Raw genomic sequence first — 6,165 nt, 5'->3', positions numbered from 1 at the left:
TCCAAGTTCCTGGTGATTTGCACTGCCCTGCCCTTTGCAATTTGCTCCTGTCTGAAATATTTCTAAGCCTGAGCCTGGCCACACTGAGAAATGCTGTGGGATCCTCCCCTTTGCCCAGGTTTTTCACTAACTGATGGCTCCATCCTTAGCAGTTAGTCCACCAGCAAGGTTTTCCTCATTGCTGCCATCTCAGATCACGACGTTGAGGATTTGGGGATATGTGGAAAATGATATTGCCTTTTATCTATGCTAGAGGCTCCCAAATTGTGAGTCAAGGCCTGTAGTAATCACTGCAGCTGCCTTTACATTCCAAGGATTAAGCTGCATACAAGTGTGCGTGAGGGGCAGCTGTGAAGGTCTGCCAGCTCGCTGTTCGGAAGGGGGCTAGGCTGCTCCAAAATTTGAGCCCCTCCTACATTGGCAGGGAAATGACAGTAGATGGCACTATTAGCTCTCCTGATCCCTGATACCCATCTCTTTTCACTAGAGTGAGAACAGGGAGGCCAGCAGTGGCAAGTGCCATGTTTGCAGACACCTGGGCCACACAAGCTGAGCGCCTCCACTGACTCTCCTGGTCTTAGAGCAGTGGGTGACCTCTGGGGTTCTCAGATTGATGGCTTCTGCTGGCTACTTCCTCCTACAGGCTTGACCCACCAATCCCTGTTGCTTCCTTCATGTTTGCTCTCAGTTGACTCATTTCTTTATGGCTCTCTCCATTCTGTCTGAGTGATGGGCTGGGCCATTGGTATCTCTTGGACAAAGTAACCTCCAGAGGGGTCCTGCAGACAGAAATCCATAGGAACAGCCAAGCTCAGAAAGGAGTGTAGGTTGAATTTTGCTTGTTGCTTAGTTAAAAGGAAATGCTAGGAAGAAGGTAATTTGAATCATAGTCTGTGAGTGTGCTGTCAGGAGCAGAGGGGGAACACCAGTTACTTACAGTAAAGTAGAGGGATGACGCACCAAGTCTGATTAATTCTGTAGAAATGCCATGCACATGCTGGCAAAATGCAGTAGCCACGAAATAAAATCAGGAGTACTTCATGCATGCATCTGAAGAAGTGAGCTGTAGCCCACGAAAGTTTATGCTGAAATAAATTTGTTAATCTCTAAGGTGCCACAAGTACTCCTGTTCTTTTTGTGGATACAGATTAACATGGCTGCTAGTCTGAAACCTGAAGAAAAATCAGTACGTCCCTCTCGTCTGACCTCCCTCTGTCCCACTCCTCGTTATAATAGCAATGACAGTTGGGGTGTATGACATCGCCAGAGGATTAATTACTGGTTACACCTCAGCCCTGGGCTCTTCCCAGGCATTAACCCTTTGTTCTGACTATTGTTGCTTCACGTGAAACTATGAACTTGAAATCTAGTCAAAAATGAGTTAAGAAGAGCCCTGACTCCCCCGCCAATCATTGTGGCATTATGGACATATTTTCCTGCCATTTAAAATGTTTTTCTCTCCTCTGTTGTTGCGGGATGGACCCATCCAAATATCAGAGGAAACTAAGGTTATGTCTACACTACGGACCTTACAGCAGCATGGCTGTCCTGCTGCAGCTTCACTGCTGCAAGATCTCCTGTGTAGCTGCTCTATGCAGATGGGAGAGAGCGCTTCCACCTGTATAATTAAACCACCCCCAACAAGTGGCAGTAGCTGTGTTGGCAGAAAAGTGTCTCCCACTGACATAGTGCTGTCCACATCGGCACTTTTGTCAGTGAAACTTATGTTGGTCAGGGGTGTGTTTTTTCATGAACAAAGTTGAGTGTGTGCCTCTAATTAGTACCTTACACGTGTTTCAGTAATACAATTTAGAAGAATCAATATGTCAAAATGCATGGGTGAGAGGGACTATATTTTAAGATGTATTTACACAATCATTTGCACATACAGACCCCAAATTCCTTATGATGTAGTATGATATAAAGATTTTATCAGCTAGTGTTTAGGAGGGGCACATAGCATACAAAGTCATGACAGTTATGAAAGTCATCCCAAGAAAGTGCCATATGAATCTTTATTCCATGCCATAGCATCACACATATTGTCCCTGTCATGTATGCCACAGAAAGAACTATTTGAGAGGTTCAAAGATGTTGTTGAAATTCTTTTATCCCTTTGCCTGAGAAACCAGGTTCCTTAGTTACTCTGAGTCCAACTGTATGGGGTTCAGAGAGAGGAACAAAAATCCTCTAAAAATGATTTTTGCAGGTAATAATGAGATGTGAAAGATCAATATCTTTTAGACCCACAAGGGGGATGGGGAACATTTCCCTGGCAGGTTGATTTTAAAACATGTTGGCTGTTTGAAGCTGCCCAAGGGAGTGGAATGTTAGAATAAGTCCTGGGAGAGGGTTAGTAGGCTGAATGTGGGTGAAATCATCAACATTTAATACTGTTCACAGCTATGATGATTGTGAAGCTTGGTTGAGGTGGTGAAGTAAGAGGGTGGAAGAGGATGGGATATTTCCCAGGGAATGCCTTGCTGCTAAATGATGAACTAGCACTCGGCTGAGACCTCAAGGGTTAACACATTGTTGTTAATGTAGCCTCTCACACAAGGCAGCATGAGCACTAGGGAGGGGAGATAGCAAAGCAGACAGAGACAGACACACACCTTGTGTGTGGGAAAGACAGAGAGATGCACACTGCCCCTTTAAGTAAACTGACCCACTCTTAAGTGTATTGTCTTTTTAAAGTGGATCAGGAAGTTGAGACAACAGCTGCTGCCCCAAGCTCTCTGTCTCTCTCTGTTGTGTCCCCTCCCTGCTCTATATGGAGAAGGGGTAAGCAGGGTGCAAGAGCAGGGGGGAGGGGGACACCCTGACATTATCCCCCTTCCTTCTCCCCTGCACAGCAAGCAGGAGTCTCTGGGAACAACTCCAAGGCAGAGGGCTGGAGCAGCACATGGCAGTGGGGGGAGGGACAGCTGAACTGCCGATTGATAGCCTGCTGGGTGGTTGCAGAACAGGGAACTTAGAGGAGTGGGGAGTTGATAGAGGGGCTGCCGGTCCACCCTGGTTCCAAGCCACCACCAGCTAGCTGCCATGGGCTGCTCTTCCTGCAAGCAGTGGACAAAGCAGGCGGCTGCCAAACAACGTTAGAAGGGAGCATTGCACAACTTTAAACGAGCACATTCCCTAATTGATCAGCAACTAACAACGAAACAACATTAACCTGGACGACTTTAAGTGAGGAGTTACTGTAGTAGAAAATGCCTTGCCCCATTTTCCAGATAGGAAAATTAGGTCACCAAGAGGTTAAGTAACTTGCCCGAGGTCACAAGATAAGTCAGTGACAGAGCTGGGAACAGACTCCAGGAGCCCTGCAGGTTACAATTCCAACTGACTTCCAGGAAGAAGAGGCCTAACTCCCAGTCTTTCTCTCCACTCTGGCCCATGCATACACTGCCTACCATCTAGTAGTAGTAATAAAATAATACCATCAAACAGTGCTATGCCAGTTTACTTAATGAGACTAAGTATAGGACCACATGATTCATGGTTATGGGGAGCAGCTCTCTCTCTCTCCCTCTCTCCGTCCCTCCATGCAGCAGTGGTAAATACTCTCAGTTTGGAAATTGCTTTAACAGTCTGTTTCTTGGAAGCCCCAAGGCATCCAAAGAATCACAAAGCCTAGTTCAGTATTAAATTTCATTCAGTTAAAAGCAGGTGCCAGGAAGCTGTCTGTCATTCCACAACAGGGGAGAAAACCTCCATTCCCAAAGGCCAAAGCCTGAAAAATAAATATTCTAAATCAAGACTCTAGCACAAAGGAGGCACATGTGAAATTGATTCAGCCATATTGGAGGAGTATGCGGTAAGGCTCTGAGTTGATGATTTAAATTATTTCCATAGCAGGTATTATCATGGATCCCAATACTACTGACTTCATCCTGCCACTTGCGTAGGGGGTCATGGTTTTAGTAATTCATTGTATTGAAGACAGAACTGTAAAGGAAGCAAATAATTCTTTAGCCTGCAAAAACTAACATGGAATGGTACAATGCTAACATTGTAACAAGGCTAGTTAGCACACCACTGGCCTCTACTGGACAGAGTCAGAATCGCTCAACTATGTGCCGTAAGTAGGGTTGCCAACTTTCTAATCGCACAAAACTGAACACCTTAGCCCCACCCCTTCCCCGTGGCCACTCTCCCTTCCCCGCTCTTTCCCTGAGGCCCTTCCCCCACTCATTACATGCCCCCTCCCTCAGTGGCTCACTCTCCCCCACCCTTACTCACTTTCATGGGCTGAGGCAGGGGGGTTGGCGTGCGGTAGGGGATGAGGGCTCTAACTGGGGCTGTGGATTCTGGAGTGGGGCCAGAAATGAGGGGTTCAGGGTGCAAAAGAGGTCTCCGGGCTGAAGCAGGAGGTTGGGGCCAGGGATGAGGGGATTGGGAGCAAGAGGGGGCTCCAGGCTTGGGGGTGGGGTAGAGGGGTTCATGGTGTGGGAGGGGGCTCCAGGCTGGGGCAGGAGGGTTGGGCACAGAGGGGGTGAGGGCTCCATCTGAGGGTGTAGGCTCTGGGGTTGGGCGAAGGATGAGGGGTTTGGGGTGCAGAAGGGGGTCCGGGTTTGGTGGGGGCTCAGGGCTGGGGCCAGGGGTTGGGACACAGGTTCACCTCTGGTGGCTCCCAGTCAGCAGTGCAGTGGGGCTAAGGCAGGCTTCCTGCCTGTCCTGGCTCCACACTTCACCTTGGAAGCATCCAACAGGTCCAGCTCCTAGGCGGAGGCACAGCAGACGGCTCTGAGCACTGCTGTCACCTGCAGGCACCGCCACAGCAGCTCCCATTGGCCGCAGTTCCCAGCCAGTGGGAGTGCGGAGCCATTGTTCGGAGCAGGGGCAGCATGCAGAGCGCCATGGCCCTCCCACCAGGAGATGGACCTGCTGGCCGCTTCCGGGACGTAGCGCGGTGCCGGGACAGGTAGGAACTGGCCTGCTTTAGAGCTGCAGCACCACCGACTGGACTTTTAATGGCAGTGCTGACCGGAGCCACCAGGGTTCCTTTTTGACCGGGTGTTCCTGGTCACTCTAGCCATAGGTCCTATACTGCCAACTTCAAGAAGTTTTTCCACTCCACTACCACTTCCCTTTGAGGCAAGAAGGGAGATGTAGCTCTGTATTCCTGGCTCCTCCTGATGAAGGACGCTTAACCTGCAAAAGCCAAAAATCATTCTGTATAGCACCTTTCAGGCATGTGTGACACAGGAATTACTCAGAAGAGAGACAACTGACAGATATGCACACCTTCCTCTGAAGCATCTGGTACTGGCCATTGTCAGATACAGGATACTGTATAGATGGACCATGGATCTGATCCATTATGGCAATTCCTATGTTCCTTAAGTATTTCCTCAGAACAAGTGGATACCTGTACTTTGTACCAGTAGACTGCAGGGCCAGTGCAACCATTTAGGCGGACTAGGCGGTTGCCTAGGGAGCCGAGATTTGGGGGCGCCAAAAAGCACCCCCAATTTTGTTTTAAATGGTTGAGCAGCTGCCTCTGCTGGGACAGAGAGGGAGTCTGAGCTGCCGGCGGCAGCTGGCAGCCCAGGGTGTCCCCTGGATCAGGGCGCCGCCGCGGCAGTCCGCAGTCCAGGGTGTCCCCTGGGTCAGGGCGCTGCCATGGCAGCCCACAGTCCAGGGTGTCCTCTGGGTCAGGGCGCCACCGCGGCAGCCGGCAGCCTAGGGTGTCCCCTGGGTCAGGGTGCCGCCAGAGGGGGCGGCAGGCAGCTCCTGTGGAGCTGCTGCAGTGGTGCCTGCGGGCAGTCCAGTGGTCCTCGGTGGAGCTGCCACAGTCGTGCCTGCGGACAGTCAGCTGCTCGCGTGGCTCCGGTGGACCTCCTGCAGACACCACTGCAGCAGCTCCACCGGAGCCGCGAGACCAGTGCGCGGGGCGGCGAAATTGCCGTCCGCCTAGGGCGCTCAAAACTCTAGCGCCGGTCCTGGTAGACTGAAGTTGTGCTTAGATACCTGTGGCTCTTCTAGCAAGACAAAAATACGAACAGGGAGGGTATGGCTCTGCAGACCCTGAATCTGTCACATGATGAGCCACATAGTCACAGCATCAGGTTCTCCCTGAGCTGGAACCTCTCCAGGCACCTTGGAGCAGGGCATAGTTACCACCCCTGGCCAAATCCTCCACCTAAACAAAATCCAGCTGCA

The sequence above is a fragment of the Gopherus evgoodei genome, chromosome 8 (assembly GCF_007399415.2).
Source record: "Gopherus evgoodei ecotype Sinaloan lineage chromosome 8, rGopEvg1_v1.p, whole genome shotgun sequence".
NCBI classification, from domain to species: Eukaryota; Metazoa; Chordata; order Testudines; family Testudinidae; genus Gopherus; species Gopherus evgoodei.
This window is presented reverse-complemented; position numbering follows the sequence as displayed.